The 22,060-nt window shown below is 39.9% G+C and overlaps 1 long non-coding RNA gene across 1 annotated transcript in view; it reads right to left on the bottom strand.

Annotated features, from left to right (window-relative positions):
- Window positions 1-2,206: 2,206 nt before the first annotated feature.
- Window positions 2,207-22,060, bottom strand: part of LOC138664793 (uncharacterized) — a 91,715-nt gene continuing 71,861 nt past the window's right edge. Inside the window, exons 7-8 of the long non-coding RNA XR_011318389.1 lie at window positions 10,459-10,519; window positions 2,207-4,135 (exon numbers count right to left, since the gene is read on the bottom strand). This is a non-coding gene — a long non-coding RNA (uncharacterized lncRNA). The remainder of the gene's footprint in view (window positions 4,136-10,458; window positions 10,520-22,060) is intronic.

Here is a 22,060-nt window from a genome sequence, read left to right on the forward strand (position 1 = left end):
TTCATGTGTTGTCTCTAACAGCTGCAAATCATGCGGCCGCGGGGACTTGAACATAATACACGAGCACTCCCAAGATACTCGGATAACACTTGAGCATGCTCGGATAGGACGTTATCTGATCACATTCACTCATCACTAATTTGAATTCCTAAGTTACTGGTTGTATAAAAAATCTGACATGAAACTCTTTTGTGTAACTCTTCTAAATAATATGCAGAATGAGACCAATTTTAAGTTTGAAATTCCTACAAACCTCAGAACACTGGAGTGCTGCCTTTAGATCAGACGTCTGTAGGTTATTGGCATCTTCAATGAGTGCTGCTTCGGTTGAAATTTATACACTAGTTGAACACAACAGTAAAGACTCATTTTTTTTTCTTGTCTTTGAAAAAAACGGACCAATTTCTATTAGTGTGCTGGATCAGATTTTCATCAGTGTTTCAGTTTGTACCATCAGTATGTAATATACAAAGCAACATTCTCAGTTGAATTTGATCAGTATTCTTTATAAACGGCACAACCGATTTTGGGGGGAACCTTTTCGATCTTGTGACTTTCATCAGACAATCGAGTGGCCAAGCTTCCAGAATGTAGAAATTGTCTGGAACAACATACAGTGCTATGTTGTCTCTGAAGCAGTCACTTGGTTTTGACCTCAGACTCTTTGACTTACCTTTCTCATGGCTTGTTCATGCGAAGTGACTCAGCATCACATCAGGGTTTTAGGCTACACTGACCAAAATGAAGATATTTAATCCAATTATATAAAGGAGCGGCTTATATTCCACAACGTGCTTTCATGTCGTACTGGCATCTTTCTAAGTTGTAAAAACCAATGGTAGAGTTGGTTTTTACACTTGAGAAAGACACCAGTTCGGCGTGAAAAAGCGTTGTGAAGTAAAAACTGCTCCTTTACATTATTGAATCAAGGATCTTCATTTCAGTTAGCACAGCCCAAACTGTCTATTGTCTTAACCCTCAAGCACTCTGATGGAGTTCATCCCCCAGCCACGGGGCAGCAGAACCATTATTGAGATTTCGAAGGACTATGTGCATAAACAATTTGCTCAGGTGAGCATATTACCTGGATCTATTATAACATTTTATAAAGGTATCACCCTGGGATCTGGTACGCTCTGTGTCCCTACTATATTTATCTAAAGCAAAAAACAGGAGAGAAATTAGAAGTGAAACCTTAAAGTATGCAAACAAGAAGATTTTGGAGTAAATCTTTCCATAGGAGGGGTCTGTTCTGTAGTTTCAAGTCATTTCTTCTTATGTCCTTTTTTCACCAGGTATTCAGATGAAACACAGGATGCTGGCTTATATGGTGAATGGTGAAATAGTTAAAAACGTTCTTAAATGGTCTAATAGTATTTTGAGCACATGGGAGGAGAAATAGGGTGTTTCGTGGTTAAATAGCAATTATGAGTTTTGGTTCATAAATAAGAAATCATCTTTGATTTTGATCCTTCACTATTCAGTAATCATGTAAAATATCTTCAGCGAGCCTTCAAATGAATTAGGTGTACTCCAGTGATTCCTTTAGTGATGAATGAGTTTACTCGTTGCTCGGGTTTTCCCGAGCATGTTTGGGTGTCCTCTGAGTATTTTGGCGTGTTCAGAGATTTCGTTTTGCCAACGCAGCTGCATAATTTGAACCTGAGAACATGTGGGCATTGCCTGTTTGTTAGGGAAGCCCCACTGGTATTCAGGCTGTCTGGCAGCTGCAAATCATGCAGCCGAGTTGACAAAAACTAAATCTCCGAGCACGCCAAAATACTGGGAGGACACCTGAGCATGCTGGGGAAAACCTGAGCAACGAGTATACTCCCACATCACTAATTCTCTTTACTAAGACTGGTGTGAGCAATGCCAGTCTTAGTAAAATGGCTAAACAGATTTAGGCTGGAGTTACATGGAGATTTTGACCTCTAAACTGATTTTTTTCCTACTTTCATGACGTGGTGGCGGTAATCTGGTGGTCACAAGCATTATGCTGCAGAAGTACATCTTTTGCTTCCATGTGACTTGTGTCCCACCAAAGTTGCTTTGCAGCAATTGTGAAGATTTCTGTATGTTTCTTCTGTGCAAAAAGTGGAGGAGGATACTGATGAGAGATTATAATCTATATTAGCTCAGCGTGCGGAAAACTGCTTGTAATTAAATATTGACTGGGGACAAATAGGTAAAAAGTACAATTCCTGCATATGCAATAAACTTTTCATTTTATAAAATGATACTGTAGCTATACAATAACTTGACATATAAGCAGTGACAGCTGGCATCTATATTGTACTAGCGGGCTTAGCTCCTGCTCCTCCTCCATACAGTGACGGCACATGGGCTTTGTACATGTTAATCATAACTCAAATCACAAGGATGAAGAAGACAGAAATAAACATAATACTCCAACAACCATCTAACCCACAATAATACAAAGATCCAACTGAATGTAATACGGTAAATGACCACTATAAGACAATAGTTACCAGAACATCAGGTAGAGAAAGACTATGTCTCTCCTCCTAAAGTGAATGTGGCAAAAGTTGTCAAACACTGGAGAATGAATAGATACTACTGCAATGATCTGTTTATACTCTCAAGGATCCTTTTCCTACACCACTATCAATTTACACTCTTCATACAATATGTATGACAGTAATGAACACAGTCAGACATTAATGTATAAATTTACAAGGTTTAAAATTACCTAAAATATCTAATACACTATCAAGTTCCAAGAGATTAAAAATGTAATCCACTATAAAAAGGCATATATTGCAAATTATATTATAGTTTTCCAATTTTTTATCATCCTTCTTTTGCAATATGGTAGGTAAAGTAAGAATAATTAGACATAATAGCACATAGTAGTTTGATTAAAATTATTTTCTTTTACTCAAAGCCAAAAGTAGATAACTATCTTAGCTGCTCTTCTTTCCTATGATAAAGAGTGTGGTAGCATTCAAAATGCGTAGACCTAATGATACATTTTTCTTGTTTTAGATCATTCAAATAAATTGTTTTTAATAACTTTTTAACATTTTCTCACTTGTTTTTCTAAAAAAAAATACATTGTGTATACACCAAAAACATACGGTACATGTTAAACTTGGAATTGTGAACCTGAAAAGGGACAAGAACTGATAAGACAAAGCTTGTGGTCCTGGTTCCTTGTTCTCCCTTCCCTTTTCTCAATGTTAGAGATAGTCGAAGGGAGGGGTTGTAAGCAGATCTCCATAATGGAGAGGAGGCAAAGTATCCACACTTTCAGAGAAAGGGCAGAGAAAATGAGCTACACATAAAGTGGAAAGCATATGATGAGAAAATTAGTGCAGGATAGAAGCTGTGCTAATGTAAATTGCGCGCACATCTTTTAGGATAGTATTTTGACAATATCGTAATTTTATGCAGATTTTCCAACTCAAAGCTGTATAAACCTTAATGGTTATTGGACGAAGCAGATCAGGTGATGTGTATTTGTATAATGAGGAAGGGTGCGGCCTAAGGATATAACACCCTTTACCAAGGTGTGCAAAATTATTAGGCAGCTTGTTTTCAACAAGCAAAAGGTTACAAAAAAATTAACTGACTCTGAAATGTGAAAAATTGTTACAAGTCTTACAGAGGGATGCAGCATTCTTCATATTGCTAAGCTATTGGGGTGTGATCATAGAACCCTCAAATGTTTTGTTGCACTTAGTTGATGGGGTCACAAAAAATGTGTTGTGAAATAAAGATGCACATTAACTGCCAAAGATTTAGGAAGAATCAAACGTGAAGCGAACTGGAGCCCATTGTCCTCCAGTGCTGTCATATTACAGAACTGCAACCTCCCTGGAGACCCAAAAGCACAAGGTGTTCAGTGCTCAGAGACATGGCTAAGGTAAGCTGGAGGCTGGAACTAAACCACCACTGAACAAGACACGAGTGGAAACGTCAACACTGGTCAAGAAATATCTGAAGACAAACTTTTCAAAAGTTATGGACTGATGAGAGTGACTTTTGATGGACCAGATGGATGAGCCCTTGGCTGAATCAGTAATGAGCACAGAACTCCACTTTGACTTCAGCAAGGTGTTCTGGTGGTACTGCTGTAGGCTGGCATTGATTCGTTTGGTTATTATTCTCACTGTAACAGATGAAAATAAACGTTAAAGATGGAAAAAATTATGTTTCTCATTTAGTTGGCTAACAATTCTGTGCAGTAAATGTTTACCAATAATTCTGCACACATAGATATTGTCCGGTGAAGAAAAAGCTCTCTTTTACTTTCTTAAATATTAAGGATTATTAATCATTTGGAATGACAGACAGCACCATAGTTATTTAATAATAAAATTAATCTAAAATGCATTTTATGGGCAGTAAAGTCAAAAGCATGCTATATAAAGGCTTGCGTAGATGTTCATACCAAACGGTCAGAACATGGACCACTAATGCACGGACTGGCCAAAGCTGTCTTGACCCGAATGTGACAGCTTCATATATTTCTGTCACGCTTAGGTCGGGGGGGCTGCAGACAGTCCTTGCATTGTGGTCCGAAATCGGACTGTTTTTGCACGGATGTTTCCTTCAGCCCTTACTGTGACAAATGCTCCCGTAGATAAAAATCAGAAATTTGAATCAGGCTGCAAACTGAAAATCATAGGCTTTCAAAAGAAGCAATAAATAATGCAACATGAAATTTAATGCAATATTACTAACTAAAGGTAACCACCACTCATATATTTTGAAATATTTTTTTTCCAATTCAAAGGTGTCCAAACCATTTCACTTCCAAACATCTATTACAAATGAGGTCATAATTTAGAGTGAACAAACAAAAGGAAAAATTCCAGCTCCTGGTATAAAAATATTGGTAACGACCTTGATTTCATCAAGATTACAATAGTGTCCAAGGCAGGGTATTCAGAAAGCGACACGTTTCTTTATTCTTTGTCAAATTTGGAGTCCCTATATGGTTCTTTTCAATTCAGACCCCAAACATAACCTCATAATGTCTCTATTTTACATTCTTCTGAAATAATCAAGCTCCCTGGGCAGAAAATAGATCTGTAAGATAAATTATTTGTGTTCACTTTTGATAATTCTTATTTAGACAATGCTAAACACATTATTAGTTTTTTTCATCATTTGTGCATTAACATTTTATTTAAACCCCTAAAGGTTTGAAATTGGAAAAAAATATATGTTTTTTATTTCTGCTTTTGCTTTACATTATTTTTAATTGATATATTTTGCAATTTATAAAATGCGAGCAGGAATCAGGAAGCTCTGCGCTGTTTGCTGAAGACTCAGGAGTCTTTACTGTGATGTCATTCCCTTCCCCGTATGCTGTTTAACTAAAATTTATCAATTCTATTGGTTCCCGCTGCTAAGTGTGCTTGACTGTGCTCTCCTGCTGAGTGACAAAGCGAATGCTTCAGCATTAGATCAGCCAGGGATCAGCAGTGCTGATAGGGAAGCGATAAGGCAGTTACTTGATTACTGTTGTACTGCGAATCATTATGGTTATCTGCAAGCTACAACACTTTTCACCTTCACTTGCACAGCTGCTCCAAGTGCTTCTCTTAACTTGCCACTGAACCTGAAAAGGAAGCTTCGGAGCCAAGGGCTCTGATGGATGAGATTATGCTCTCATCATCATTTAAGGAAAAAAAAAAACCTTTGATTGTAGGAGGGAAGAAGGATTAAAAAAACAGAATTTCATGACATACTTCAAAGCTAAAGCCTTGATTCCTGCAAAAGTACAAAAACTTAACTGGTAATTGCCTGACTCATTCTTTATGTTCTTATACGATTCAAAAAAAAGTTCTAATAGCATCGAAAAAGTATTTTTTATTTTAAAAATGTGTCACACAACCAGTTGTAAAATGATATGCCTGGTGGTTATCTCCTGCTTCTATGATCTCTCCTGTGTGTACTCTGAATACCTGGTTATCTGGCTTCTCATAATGGGGGGTCTCCTACTCCAAATTCTTCACTAGTAGAGAAGGGTGACACTTATAAAGGGTATAACGCTACCATGAGTCGAGGAAGTATAATTTTTATGCCCAAAAGATGCATGAAAGCTCCAGATCATTTATAATAGGAGAAATGCATACTTTCTTCTACCTAAGGTTTCCGTCACACGTTCATATAAAACACGTACGTGAAAGTCCGGTACTGGTGTCATCAGTGTTTTCCAAGAAAAAGATGCACACCACACGTACTGGAAACACTGAGGTGTGAAGCAGGGCTAAAATTAATTTTCAATGTTGGTGGGGTTTTCATCAATAATCATTATAGCGAAAGATTACATTCTCTGTACTTTCATAGGTACAGTAAATAAAGTTTGAGATGCACTTTTAGCAAGAAAAAAACTTACTAAAAAGCTCAAAATATCTGCCTAGTTTCACGAAATACACTTTCACTGCTGCTTACCGTAATGTAAGGAAGGTGGAAAGTACAGCAATGGAGTACGATAATCTGGAGATCACAGCGCCACGTGCTGGCAGTTATGTGATACAACGCTGTAAAAGTAAGGCCACATTCAGGCGTTTCAGAAAAACACCCCATTTCATCAGTGTGCTGGATCAAATTTTTATCCATTTTTGGTCCACATATCTGTTTTTACCATCAGTGTGTCAAGCTATTTTTCTCTTATGCTGAAAAAAATAAATACATTTTCCAAGCTTTTTCTACCCAATAAATAGTGAAAAATGGGCAGGGCTCATCGAAACACAGACAGTATCCAAGTGCTATCTGATTTTTTTTCACTGATCCACACAATTGAAAGGGCACCTTTGATCCAGAAGTTGAATCAAAAACAGGCATCTCTCCATTTTTATTTTGTGAATTGGGCTGCAAAGAACAGACATGTGAACATGCCAATAGACTACAGTGAGGCACGTGTTTTATCTGGTAAAAACCGACTTAGATTATGCATTTAAAATGCAGGTGTGTGAAGGCGGCCTAAGTGAAGGTTTGACTGTGGGATGTACTTTAGCCATAACCAGAAATATATCTTTGTATGTTATCTATGGTGTTACTTTTTTTTATGCATACTGCTTTTTACAGTGTGGGGTCTTGCACATTTCAAACCTGTCTATTCTGGCAGCAAAAAAAGATGGTATTACGCCCTACTATCATCTATTTCTATCTAAGAAGCATGGGCAGGCTTAGAAAGAAGAGAGCAATAAAAATAAATCTGCATCCATAAAGGGTGGCAAGAGTTAATTGATTAGGACAAAGTTTGATGTTTCGACCCTGCCAGGGAGAGCCGAACTAAGCCATAGCAACACAGCACCTTATTTCTTATGCCTTGTACAATCCTTTACCATTGAGAAACATTTCTTTCTTCGACAACCCCCAACGAAAAAGACCCTGGCAGGGTCGAAACGTCAATCTTTGTTGTTCAGCTCATAACTATATTTTGTCTTTATCTATGCCCACGAAAGAATAAAATAGCTTTTTTGCACAGAGAGTGTGCGGTGAATCTCTCTTGCCTCTGTTTAAGGGGTCATGTACCTTGTTAAACCAGCACCACTTAACTTGACCGAGTGCATGACAATCTTCTGAATCTCATCCCTAGTCATGATGATTTTCTGGGGTGTGCAGCTGTACAAGGTTACCACACATATTCTCATGCTCACAAATGTGAAGTTCTATTCTCAGTTACAATTTAAACACACTAGTCTGGCTACTTTATTAGACATTAGCTACCTACAGTGGTTTGCAAAAGTATTCATCTCTCTGACCTTTTTCCCTATTTTGTTACACTACAACCTGTGTTTACATATTTTTTAATCTGATTTGTGTGGGATGCATCAGCACTAAATAGATTAAGTTGGTAAAGTGAAGTGAGAAAAATAGGCATAAATTACATTTATGGGATCAAATACAAAATTGCCATGTGCATGTGTATTCACCCCTTTTGCAATGAAGCCCCTTAAATATTAGGGTGCAAGCAATTACCTTCATAAGTCACATGCTTAAGGCCCCTTCACATTAAGCGACGCTGCAGCGATACCGACAACGATCCGGATCGCTGCAGCGTCGCTGTTTGGTCGCTGTTTGGTCGCTGGAGAGCTGTCACACAGACCGCTCTCCAGCGACCAACGATGCCGGTAACCAGGGTAAACATCGGGTAACTAAGCGCAGGGCCGCGCTTAGTAACCCGATGTTTACCCTGGTTACCATGCTAAAAGTAAAAAAAAACAAACACTACATACTTACCTACAGCCGTCTGTCCTCCGGCGCTGCGCTCTGCTTCTGTGCTCTCCTCCTGTACTGTCTGTGAGCCGGAAAGCAGAGCGGTGACGTCACCGCTCTGCTTTCCGGCTCACAGCCAGAGCAGGAGGAGAGCAGAGCACAGCGCTGGAGGACAGACAGCGGTAGGTAAGTATGTAGTGTTTGTTTTTTTTTACTTTTAGCATGGTAACCAGGGTAAACATTGGGTTACTAAGCACGGCCCTGCGCTTAGTAACCCGATGTTTACCCTGGTTACCAGTGAAGACATCGCTGGATCGGTGTCACACACGCCGATCCAGCGATGTCAGCAGGAGTCCAGCGACGAAATAAAGTTCTGGACTTTATTCAGCTACCAACGATCTCCCAGCAGGGGCCTGATCGTTGGTCGCTGTCACACATAACGATTTCATTAACGATATCGTTGCTACGTCACAAATAGCAACGATATCGTTAACGATATCGTTATGTGTGAAGGTACCTTTAGTGAAAGGAAGTCCACCTCTGTGCAATCTGTCAAATGGTCAGTATATACACACCTTTTCTGAAAGGTCACAAGGGCTGTAACACCAATAAGCAAGAGGCCCCACTAACCAAGCAACACCATGAAGACCAAGGAGACCTCCAAACAAGTTAGGGACATATTTGTTGAGAAGTACAAGTTAGAGTTGGGTGATAAAAAAATCACAATCTCTATTCATCCCCTGGAGCACCATGATATCTATTATAATCAAATGGAAAAAAGATGGTACCACAACAAACCTGCCAAGAGAGGGCCACCCACCAAAACTCTCAGCCCCAGCAAGGATGGCATTAATCAGAGAGGCAGCACAGAGACCAAAAGTAACCCTGAAGGAGCTGCAGAGCTCCCAAGCAGAGACTGGAGTATCTGTCCATACAACCACAATAAGCTGTGCACTCCATAGCGGTGGCATTTATGGAAGAGTTGGCAGAAAAAAGCCTTTACTTACAGGAAGCTGTGGTCAGATGAGACCAAAATTAAACTTGTTGGTCACCAAAGTAAACGCTATGCCTGGTGCCAAACTAACACAGCTCATTGTCCCAAGAACACCAACCCCACAGTGAAACAAGGTGGTGGCGGCATCATGCTGTGGTGATGGTGACGAGCAGATGAATGGAATGAAATAGAGGTATATTCTTGAGCAAAACCTGTTTCAGTCTGTGATTTGAGACTGGGTCGAAGTTTCACCTTCCAACAAGACAATGACCCAGGCATACTGCTAAAGCAACTCTCGATTGGTTTAAGGGGAAACGTGCAAAGCACAGACCTTCAGCCAATTAACAATCTGTGGTCAAACTTGAAGATTGCTGTTAACCAATCTGAATATTCTGAATATTCAGAATATTCATTTCTCTTAAGTATCAGCACATGTGACCAGCAGGAAGTCTCCGGCTGACACTAAGCGCTACTGAAGAGGAATGGATACTCACCACTCTCTGTGATGAACAGTCCCCGTGAGTATTCTGACAGCTGTGCTCTGCTTGTGAGCAGTGCATGGCATCCCTGCCATGCGCTGCTTACAAGCATTAAGCAGCTGCTGGCACCGAAGCAGGACGCTATGAGGGAGTGCCGTGTAGGTGAGTGTAATGTTTTGGGTTTTTTTAATCTTTCCTGATGGGGCCATGCATACCAGGAAAGGGATGGGGCCGATAAAAGAAAAAGGATGGGACCAATCATACCAGGATAGTGATGGGGCTAATCATACCAGGACTGGGATGGGGTCATGCATACCAGGACTGGGATGGGGCCAATCATACCAGGATAAGGATAGGGCCATGCACAACAGGATAGGGATGAGGGGGCCATGAATACCAGGATAGGGATGAGGGGGCCATGCCTACCAGGATAGGAATGAGGGAGCCATGCATACCAGGATAGGGATGAGGGGCCATGTGTATCAGAATGGGGATGAGGGGTCCATATATACCAGGATTGGGTATATTACAGTACAGAATTGACCTTTTTTTTTTGCTTCAATTTTTTTTTCATAATTTCCTCCTCTAAAAGTTAGGTGCATCTTATGGTCCAGTGCGTCTTAAAGTACGATAACTACGGTAATAGGTATGCTTGGAAATTAGTTACTTTGCCCTATCCTGCAGTGCCCAAGATTCCTAGGCACTCCCTTACTGACAGGTTCACTTTAAACACTGCACACAAATAATACACACAGTACCATCATAAAACGTAATAAAACTGTTTACCCAAGTGAGATCTCCACATTTAAGACCTCACTGTTCCAAATGATGGATTTCTTACCGAAACCTGTAATAAAATTAAAAAAAGAACAAATCAGAATGCCATACAAATGATTACAAAGACCAAATCAGGATGTCAAACATGCAATACAAGTTAGACACATACAGCACCGTATAGCTGTTGCTACATATAGGCAAAGCTATCACTTCCTTTCATACTTACAATGCAAAGTAGCTGCAATATGTAACCTAAGAAAACATTCTCAGGCTAGTTATGTCAATGAGTGCAGCTACATCTCAAGACTTTTAAAAGTGATAGGAGAAGAGATTACCGAAAAAAGAGGATTAGTAGTCGCTTTTGGTGTATTACATTAACTTCAACAGCTTGATTATATAATTGTCTCCAGGTTGCATCTCTAACTTTTGGACAAAGACATGGCTGAACTTCTCACAGTCACTTTCCTATATGAAACCATTTCTTGCTAGGCATTCTTCCTTTTCTATAATATGTTTGGTTATATAATATGTCATAATGATTTCATTTGACCCCTGAGTGACAGAGCCAATTTTGGCCAACTTTTACAATTCTGACCTCTGTTACTTTATAAAGTTATAGCTCTGGAACGCTTCAACAGATCCCACTAATTCTGAGACTGTTTTTTTCGTGGCATACTGTACTTCATGCAAGTGGTACATTTTCTTCAATATGATGTGCATTTATTTATGAAAAAATGGAAATTTTGCAGAAATTTTGAAAATGTAGCAATTTTTAAACTTTTAATTTTTGTGCCCTTAAATCAGAGAGTCATATCACACAAAATAGTTAATAAATAACATTTTCCACATCTCTACTTACATCAGCACAATTTTGGAAACATATTTTTTTTTGTTAGGACTTAATAAGGGTTAAAAGTTGACATGCAATTTCTAATTTTACCAACAAAATTAAAAAAAAAAAACTTTTTTTTAGGGACCAACTAACATTTGAAGTGAGTTTGGGGGGTCAATATGACAGAAAATAAAATGAACATTTTCCTTTTTTCACAAAAAATTTACTTGGGAACCAAGCTTTTTTATTTTCACAAAGGTATCAGGAGAAAATGGACCACAAAACTTGTTGTGCAATTTCTCCCGAGTACACCGATATCCCGTATGTGGGGAAAAGCCACTGTTTGGGCATGTTTGATGCTCCTCAGAAGGGAGGGAGCATCATTTGACTTTTTGAACACAAAATTGGCTGGAATCAAAGGTGGGCACCATGTTGTGTTTGGAGACCCCTGATGTACCAAAACAGTGGAAACCCCCAATTCTAACTCCAACCCTAACACATCCCTACCCCTGACCCTAATCCCAACCCTAACCCTAACCACAACCCTATCCCCAACCCCAACACTCCCTAACCCCAACACCTCAACCGTAACCCCTACACAACCGTACTCCGAACACAACTGTATTCCCAACACAACCCTAACCCCAACGCAAACCTAACTACAACTCTAACCCCTAATCCCAACACCACAACCATAACCCCAACCGTAACCCCAACACAACCCTAGCCCCAACCCTAACCCTATAATGAACCAATAGGAAAAATCTATTGTTGCCGGGCGCCGGCCAGCAGATCTTGGCAGGCGCACTGCGCATGTGCCCACCATTTTCTTCCAGAAAGAAGATGCTGAGGGCAGGGGGATAATGCCAGAGGGTCCTGGGACACCGGAGATACCAGGGACCCCATTCCTCTTTCCTCTGGTATGCTAGATCATATCAGAAAAGAGAGAAATGAATGGGAAATCAGACATTTCTTTTTTTTGCAATTGCCGTTATTTGGTAAATAATGGCAATTGCAAAACTGGGGACTTATTACTCTCTGCAAAATGCAAATAAATTTATAGAATTTATACAATTGATTTTCTGGATTTTATCTTAGATATTCTTTCTTTATATTTACATTTTAAAAATTACAAAAAGGAATATGGGTCAATGCAAAAGTTTGGGCACTCTTGAAGATGTGTGTGCTCACATAACTTTGACCGTGCCTTGAGATCCTAATTAGAGTGTTAGGGCTATGGATTGTTTACTACAAATAAATTAAAAACCCAGTCACCTCAAACCTTGTGCCAAAAAACAGCAGCCATGGGTTCTTCTAAACAGCTGCCTAGCACTCTGAAAATTAAATTGGCAGAGGCCCACAAAGCTGGAGAAGGTTATAAGAAAATAGCAAAGCGTTTTCAAGTTGCTCTTTCCTCAGTTTGAAATTTAATTAAGAAATGGCAGTTAACAGTAACAGTGGAGGTCAAGATAAGGTCAGGAAAACCAAGCAAAATTTCAGTGAGAGCTGCTCATAGGATTTCTAGAGAGGCAAATCAGAACCCCACTTGACTGCAAAAGACCTTCAGAAAGATTTAGCAGACTCTGGAGTTGTGGTTCATTGTTCTACTGCTTAGAAACACCTGCACAAATATGGCTTTCATGGAAGAGTTATCAGTAGCATGAGACGTATGCAAAAGAACATCTGATGCATTTTTGGATCCAAGTCCTGTGGACCAATGAGGTTAAAATAGAACTCTTAGGCCACAATGATCAAAGGTATGTGTGAAGAAAAAATGGTACAGAATTTTAGGAAAAGAACATCTCTCCAACAATTAAGCATGGGAGTTGAACAATCATGCTTCGAGGTTGTGTTACAGCAAAAGGAGCAGGGAACATTTAATGGGTGGAAGAAAGAATGGATTCAATTAAATTTCAACAAATTCTTGATGCAAACATAACACCATCTGTAAAAAAAAGTTGAAGTTGAAAAGAGGATGGCTTCTACAAATGGATAATGATCCTAAATACACATTAAAATTCACAACACACTACCTCAAAAGGTACAAGCTGAAGGTTTTATAATGGCCCTCATGCTCACCTGATTTGAACATCATTGAAAATCTGTACCTAGGCGTCAAAATAGCAGTGCATGCAAGACGACCTATGAATCTCACAGAACTCTAAGAATTTTCCAAAGAAGAATGGCTGAAAATCCATCAAACAAAAATTGAAATACTCTTGTTTACAAAAAGAGTTTACAATCAGTGATACTTGCAAAAGGGGGTGCTACTAGGTACTAACCATGTAGGGTGCATAAACCTTTGCTTTGGCCTATTATCCTTTTTGTAATTTTTAAAATATAAAAGATGAAAATATATATTAATTTGTTTGCCTAAAATACAAAGGAAATGTGTAATCTCTAACTTTAGGCCTTTTAGAGATCATTTCATCTTCAGCTTGCTTAACAGTTCATAATAACAGTAATTTTGACCAGGGTGCCAATTGTAATTTAACAATTAACACAATGCAAAGTGAATGAACAAAAAAATAAATTTTGATCAGATCAATATTTGGTATGACCTCCCTTTGCCTTCAAAACAGCATCACTTCTCTAGATAAATTGATAAATTTGCACACAGTTTGTAAAGGAACTCAGCAGAGAATTTGCTTCAAAGATCTTAAAGAGCCAAGCACAGATCTTCCGTGGATGTCACTTGTGCAAATCCTTTTGTCTCTTCATGTGATCCCAGACTGACTTGATAATGTTGAGATCAGGGCTGTGTGTTGGACATATCATCACTTCCAGAACTCCTTGCTTTTCTTCGCACTGAAGATAGTTATTCATTACATTGGCTGTATGTTTGGGCTTGTTGACCCACTGTAGAATAAATTTGGAGACAATCAGATGTCTCCCTGGTGGTATTGGATGATGGTCATGTATGTATCTGTGTTTCCAATAATTAAAGAGACCATTAATTCTCACTAAATCCCCAACTTCATTTGCTGAAATGGAGCCCCAAACTTGCAAGCAACCTCCACCATGCCTCACTGTTGCCTGCATACACTCATTTTTAAACTATTCTCCTGTCCTCCAGCAAAAAAAAACTAACTTTTATTGCAGCCAAATATTCAGTTTGACTCATTAGTCCAGAGCACCTGCTGCCATTTTCTGCACCCCAGTTCCTATGCATTCATACATAGTTGGTTGCTTTGCCTTATTTCCACGTCTGATGCAGGGTTTTTGGCAATCATTCTTCCATGAAGACCACTTTTGGCCAGACTTCTGCAAACAGTAGATGGGTGTAGCTGTATTTGGATACAGTAGATGGGAGTAGCTATTGGTTGCTGCCAACTATGAGCTGATACCACTGCTTGACATCCTCCAATTTTGAAGGAAAGTAAGAATGATATGTCTTTCATATGCTGCACTAAACTTCCTTGGACAACCACTGCATTTACATTCCTCAATGTTGCCTATTTCTTGGTGCTTCTGCAAAAGATCTTGAACAGCAAAACTCGAAACCTCAGTCTGTTTTGAAATCTTTGCTTAAGAGAGACAATGCTAATGCAGCATTACTACTTTGTGTCCTGATGCTGTTCATTCTTGTCATAGTGTATGACCTGTGACTTGACAAAAGAACAAGGAGTCCTAGAAGTGATGATATGGTCCTCACAGTGTATTGTTCTCAATTTAATTAAGTCTGTCATAGATTACATTAAGAGAGAGGAAGATTTGTTCAAGACTGTGGTTACTGATGCAAGATCATTGGCAAAACCTCCATGCTGACTTTATAAAAAAAATGTGGGCAGGTGTACCTAGAAAAATTGACTCTGTTTTGAAAGAAAAAGATTATCAAACCAAATATTGGTTTGATATAAATTTATCTTTCGCTAATTCAAGTTCCATTTTGTTTATTTATAAAAATAAACTGATAACACATTTATTTTTAAAAGAAATCTCACTTTGCCCCATTTTTTTCAAGCCTGCCTTTATATAATGCTACACATATACAGCTGTGCTCAAAAGTTTTCAACCCGGCAGAATTTTTGCTTTCTTGGTCTTTTTTTCAGAGAATATGAATGATAACACCAAAACTTTTTCTCCCCTCATGGTTAGTGGTTGGGTGAAGCCATTATTGTCAAACTACTGTGTTTTCTCTTTTTAAGTCATAAAGACAACCCAAAACATCTAAATGACACTGATCAAAAGTTCATATACCCTGGTGATTTTGACCTGATAACATGCACAGAAGTTGACATATATGGGCTTCAATGGCTACTAAAGGTAACATCCTCACCTGTGACCTGTTTGCTTGTAATCAGTGTATGCTCACAAAAGTTGAGTGAGTTTCTGGGATCCAGACAGACTCTTGCATCTTTCATCCAGCCACTGACATTTCTGGATTGGGAGTTATGGGGAAAGCAAAAGAATTGTCAACGGATCTACGAGAAAAGGTAGTTGAACTGCATAAAACAGTAAAGGGATACAAAAACATATCCAAGGAATTGATAATGCCAGTCAACAGTGTTCAAACTGTGATTATCAAATGGATAATCAGGGGCTCTGTAAAAACAAAACCACGGTCAGGTATACCAACAAAAATGTCATCCACAACTGCCAGGAAAATTGTTCGGGATGCAAAGAAAAACCCACAAATAACATCAGCTGAAATATATGACTCTCTGAAAACTAGCAGTGTGGCTGTTTCAAGATGCACAATAAGGAGGCACTTGAAGAAAAATTGGCTGCATGGTCGAGTCACCAGATGAAAGCCATTGCTGAGCAAATGCCACAAAGTAAAAAGCAAGTAATACCTGCGCTGAGTGACAAAAAATCCTCCAAACCACACGAATTATGTTCTCAAGAAAAAAATTTTTTTATAGGTTACCATACCAGAATAACAAGAGCATAACCGTGGTGTGGACAAGTGTTCTTATTTCATAAGGTACCAGGAGCGTTTTGGTTGTCAAATAGATAAGTATAACCAATTGTTACCCTTGAATAATCAATAGAACTCACCGGCTCCTTGTGGTGGTCTTTACTGAATCATGTCCGTTATATCCATAGTATAGAAGAAACTGGCAGGCTTCCTCCAATTGTCCTATTAGGCTATATCCACTGCGCTCCCCGTTTAGGACTAATGAGCGCTGGAGTAGCCGCTGGGTTCTCTGCCGAAGCAGACTCCAGCGCTCATTAGTCCTAAGCGGGGAGCGTGCTTTGAGCGTTCTGCCGCCGGCCGGGGCAGCGCACAGAGCGGCTCCACCTGAAGATACACACCGGAACTACGGACGCAGCGGACTCAACCCAGAGTGGCTTCATCTGAAGACTACAACCGCAGTGGATATAGCCTAATAGGACAATTGGAGGAAGCCTGCCAGTTTCTTCTATACTATGGATATAACGGACATGATTCAGTAAAGACCACCACAAGGAGCCGGTGAGTTCTATTGATTATTCAAGGGTAACAATTGGTTATACTTATCTATTTGACAACCAAAACGCTCCTGGTACCTTATGAAATAAGAACACTTGTCCACACTGTTAGGACTGGCGGAACGCACCAAGACAGATGATAAAGGTGCGTTCGCAGTCCGGGGTCCACCGTGCAGGTGGAGACCTGCTGCTAGTAATTGGCAGACAATATGGCGGTACACTAAAGTATACACGCGTGGGTTAAACCTCACCCAGCGTGAAGAAAGCGATCCTGTTAACTCACAGGACCGCAGTACCGCACTAGAGCGCGAGCAAGTGGTCAGCGGACTTAACCCCAGAAGGGATTGAAGCCCGATTAGACCCTTGCTGGCGTAACACCGCAACTGGGTGTGTAGAGAACCTTAGGACAAATATGTGCACAAGAGTGCGAGCGATGCCGCACTAACGGACGCCACTAACCACCCAGACTAGGGTATGGAAAGCGCAAGGCAAGCGCACGGCGCCGTACAGGCAGGCACAGCTATAGGACGCTGAGATGTGTGTATCGTGTAGATGGCAAGTCGGGCGCTAGATAGCTACCGTCATCCGCGAACAGTCAACAACACTAGGGAGGGATATTTAGGAGCTTTCATCCTTCGACATACATCCATCTACACACACACATAATAACAAGACAATACTAGTGCATGGCCGTGCGGTCATGCGCAGTTTATATAGGAGCAGCACAGGAAGTGGCCACAGCACTTTTGCCCTTCTAGGACCTGCCAAGAGGACCAATGGAATGTGCTGCAGAGCCTGAGCACATGACCCTCGATCTCCAACGGGAGACCTTACGCTGGGCATGCTCAGTACATGCAGACAAGGACTTAGTCCCAGAGAAGTCCGCTCGCTGCTGACCAGTACTGACTTTAATGGCAGAGACTGGAGAAGCAGCACTAACTCTCTGAACAGAGTGAGAATGAGCAAGACGCTGGGACCGACGTCCTTGCTGAGCAGGCTCCACTGCGGCTGGACAAGAATGGGAGACCGCAGCGGAAGTGGCTCGAGATTCCCCCAGTGCAGAAGCGGGAACTCGACCCCTAACACACACCACGGTTATGCTCTTGTTATTCTGGTATGGTAACCTATAAAAAAAAATTTTTCTTGAGAACATAATTCGTGTGGTTTGGAGGATTTTTTGTCACTCAGCGCAGGTATTACTTGCTTTTTACTTCTGTATATAGATTTCGATACAAAAAGGTGGAATTGTATCATTACTTGCTGCCGAGTGTCTTCAGGGTTGAAGCGCTACTGGTATTTTTATAGAAATGCCACAAAGTATCTCGCCTACAATATGCAAAACAGCACAGAGTCAAGCCTCAAAAAACTTCTGGAATAAGATACTTTGGAGTGATGAGACCAAAATTGAACTTTATGAACTTTTTGAGACCATAAACGTTTCATTTGGAGAGAGGTAAACAAGGCCTATGATGAAAGGAACACCATTCCTACTGTAAAACACAGAGGTGGATCGCTGATGTTTTGGGGATATGTGAGCTACAAAGGCACAGGAAATGTGGTCAAAGGCCAAAAGCCCCACTTACAAGGTACAGTGATGGACCCGGGTGCAGCTTATTGATTCAACTGTTTTAAATATGCTAGACACTCTTCTTGTTCTTGTCTCACGGTTTAGCCAAGACTACCTAAGTCGCTCTCTGATGTTTTTTAGATACATGCCCTGCTCGTTTTTCCTCTATTTCTGGGATTTTTTGTAGGGAGTTCTGCCTTTTTCTTAGCCATTCCACTCCCCACCCTGGTACACCCTCCTTTCCTGTTTTTCTTTTTGTTATATTTTGACGTTATGTCCGTTCTGATACCCTTCTGGTTTTTCTCAGGATGCATGGTCTGAAATTTGTAACCTAACATCTTCGACCGGAACCTTTTGCATATTTACTTAGAGTTGTTGATATCTCCGGTTAACAAAATGAAAATGAAAGTGGGTCACTTCTGACATGTTTTATATGTGCCTATTTTCTCTATGTCCTCATATGACTCAGATTCATGCATCCTTTATACCTTGTTTATGGGTTTATGTGTTTTGAAAAATTTGAAAATAAACAATTTAAAAAATAAAAAAAAATAAAAAAGGCCAAAAGCCAAGTTGACCAGTCATTGGCTACAGCAGAACAAAGTGAAGGTTCTAAAGTGGCCATCTCAGTCTCCTGACCTCAATATCATTGAACCACTCTGGGGAGATCTCAAGCTTGCTGTTCATACTAGACAGTCCAGGAATTTACAGGAACTGGATACTTTTTGCCAAGAAGAGTGAGCAGCTTTACCATTTGAAAAAATAAAGAACCTCATCCACAACCACCACAAAAGACTTCAAGCTGTCATTGATGTTAGAGGGGGCAATACACGGTATTAAGAAATGGGGTAAGTGAACTTTTGATCAGGGTCATTTGGATGTTTTGGGTTATGATTATGATTTAAACAGAGAAACTACAGTAGTTTGACAATAAATCGCTTCACCCAACCACTAACCATGAGTGGAGAAAAAGTTTTGGTATTGTCATTCATATTCTCTGAAAAAAAGGCCAACAAAGCAAAAATTCAGCTTGGGTATGTAAACTTTTGAGCACAACTGTACATAGATAGATATAATTAGACAGCTATATAGATAGATATGTCCCTTAAATAATGATGTGTGTGTGTTAGGAGTCGAGTTTCCTCTGCTGCACAGGGGGAATCTCGATCCGTCTCCGCTGCGGCCTCCCATTCTCCTCCAGCCGCAGTGGAGTCTGCTCAGCAGGGACGTCGATCCCAGCGTCTCGCTCAGTCTGACTCTGTGCGAAGAGTTACTGCTGCTTTTCCTGCTTCTGCCATTGAAGCCAGTGCTGGGCAGCGGCGACTGGACGTTTCTGGATCTAAGTCCTTATTTGCACACACTGAGCATGCCCAGGGCAAGATCTCCTGTTGGAGATCGAGGGTCACATGCTCAGGTACTGCAGCACATCCCATTGGTCCTTTTGGCAGGTCCTGAAAGGGCAAAACTTCTGTAGCTGTTTCCTGTGCTGCAGCTATATAAACTGCGCATGACCGCACAGCCATGCGCTAGTATTGTCTTGTAAATATGTGTGTGTTGTGAGTGAAAGTCGCTCTTTAAAATACCCTCCCTATTGAATGTCTGTTCGCGGAAGGTGTATGTTTGCTATCTAGCGCCCGACTTATCCAACAGCACGTAACACACATTACAGCTACCAGTTGCTGTGTCCGCCTGTACAGCGCCGTGCGCTTGCTCTGCGCTTTCCTGACCCAAGCCTGGGTGGTTAGTGGCGTTCGTCTGTGCGGCACCGCACGCACTCTTGTGCCTTTATATTATTATTTAGTTTCCTTACACACCCAGTTGCGGTGTTGTGCGAGCAAGTGTCTAATCGGACTTCAATCCTAGTTGGGGTTGAGTTCGCTGACTTATTGTTCGTGCTCTATGTGCGGTACCGCGGTCCTGTGACGCAACAGGATCGCTTCCTTCACGCAGGATGCAGTTAACCCGTGCGTGTATACTTGTAGTACCGCCATATAGTCCGTCTTACTAGCAGCAGGGTTTTTACCTGCACGGTGGACCTCGGACTGCGAACGCACCTAGTTCCATTTCTTCTTGTACTTGGTGCGTTCCGCCAGTCCTAACAGTGTGTATATACAGTATATATATACAGTACAGACCAAAAGTTTGGACACACCTTCTCAGTTAAAGATTTTTCTGTATTTTCATGACTATGAAAATTGTACATTCACACTGAAGGCATCAAAGCTATGAATTAACACATGTGGAATTATATACTTAACAAAAAAGTGTGAAACAACCAAAATTATGTCTTATATTCTAGGTTCTTCAAAGTAGCCACCTTTTGCTTTGATGACTGCTTTGCACACTCTTGGCATTCTTTTGAAAGAATTCTGTGAAATAAGTATTGAACATGTCACCTATTTTCTAAATAAATATATTTCTTGAGGTGCTATTGACATGAAATTATCACCAGATGTAAGTAATAACTGATCCAAGCCACACAGAAAAAAATTCAAAACAGTAATATGTATAATTTATGTTATGTCTAATAATGAGAATTGACACAGGGAAAAAGTATTGAACATATGAAGAAAGAGAGGTGCAAAAAGCCAAGGAAAGTCATGACACCAGATGAAATCTATCAATAATTAGAAAGCAATCCTGCCACTTTTGAGAAAAATAATATTTGCCTGTTTAACTGATGGAATATAAAAAGAAGTCTCACTACTAAGGTGCCACACAAGAAACATCTCATGATGGGTAAATCCAATGAGTTGTCTCAAGACCTTCACAGCCTTATTGTTGTAAAACATATTGATGTCATTGGTTGCAGAAAAATTTCTAAACTATTTAGCATTATATTTACTTAGAAAATTGGTGATTTGTACCTACGAAACAATTATGTCCTAGATGTGTTCAATAGGAGACAAGTCCGGAGAGCTGCAGGTGTATGTAGCATGTTTAGGCCACACAGGTTGTTCACAGTAGCGTTAGCAGCATGGGGCCTGGCATTGTCATGTTAAAAAATAGCTCAGGGGACTCATTGGAAAAATGGGCTTACCACTGCTTCCATAACTGATTCATTTTAATTTGTAAAGTGCTACGCTGGCATTATAGAAATAAAATTATTAATATTATTCTGTACTGCAAGTGAAATTAGACGTCACAGAACAAGCCTGAGGTGTTAAACAGTGTCTACACAAACCTTTGTGTTCTCCCATCACTTTTAAACGCCTCTCCAAAGATGTGCCACACTCATAAGTATAGCTAATGTAAAACCCTAGATATTATATTAAATTTCTGTGAAAAAAATATATTATTTCTGATTAAAAAAAATTAAAAAAATGTAGCCCAATCCAAGTTGTGTAGGTAGATCTGTTATATGAATGCTTAATTAATCACAACTCTCTACATTTTCATTAAAATCAGTAATGTGACCAACAAATAAACTGTAAAGGAAATAGGATGCAGAGGCCATGCATACAGATTGCTTCTAATGTGTAGCCAGTGGCTCTATTAGCTGTAAAATAACTAAAGAAAACCAGAATCATTTTTAAGACTGGTGGGAATGTGTCTGACAGTAAATCATTTGTTAACTTAAGAAATATTTAACTACACTACTTCTTACAAACACTTCCTAAGCTCTGATACAATACTGTCAAATACAATTCCAGCAACTAATCAATGCAAAAAAAAAAAAAGTAGAAAAGTAAAAAGAGGAAAAAAAGTAGCAGGGAGAAAAAAAGGAAAAAGCGATTACACAACGCAGGACAGCGGGAATGTGTTTATTTTAACACACAGATGCACAATGAGTCATT

The sequence above is a fragment of the Ranitomeya imitator genome, chromosome 1 (genome assembly GCF_032444005.1).
Source record: "Ranitomeya imitator isolate aRanImi1 chromosome 1, aRanImi1.pri, whole genome shotgun sequence".
Classification (NCBI taxonomy): Eukaryota; Metazoa; Chordata; class Amphibia; order Anura; family Dendrobatidae; genus Ranitomeya; species Ranitomeya imitator.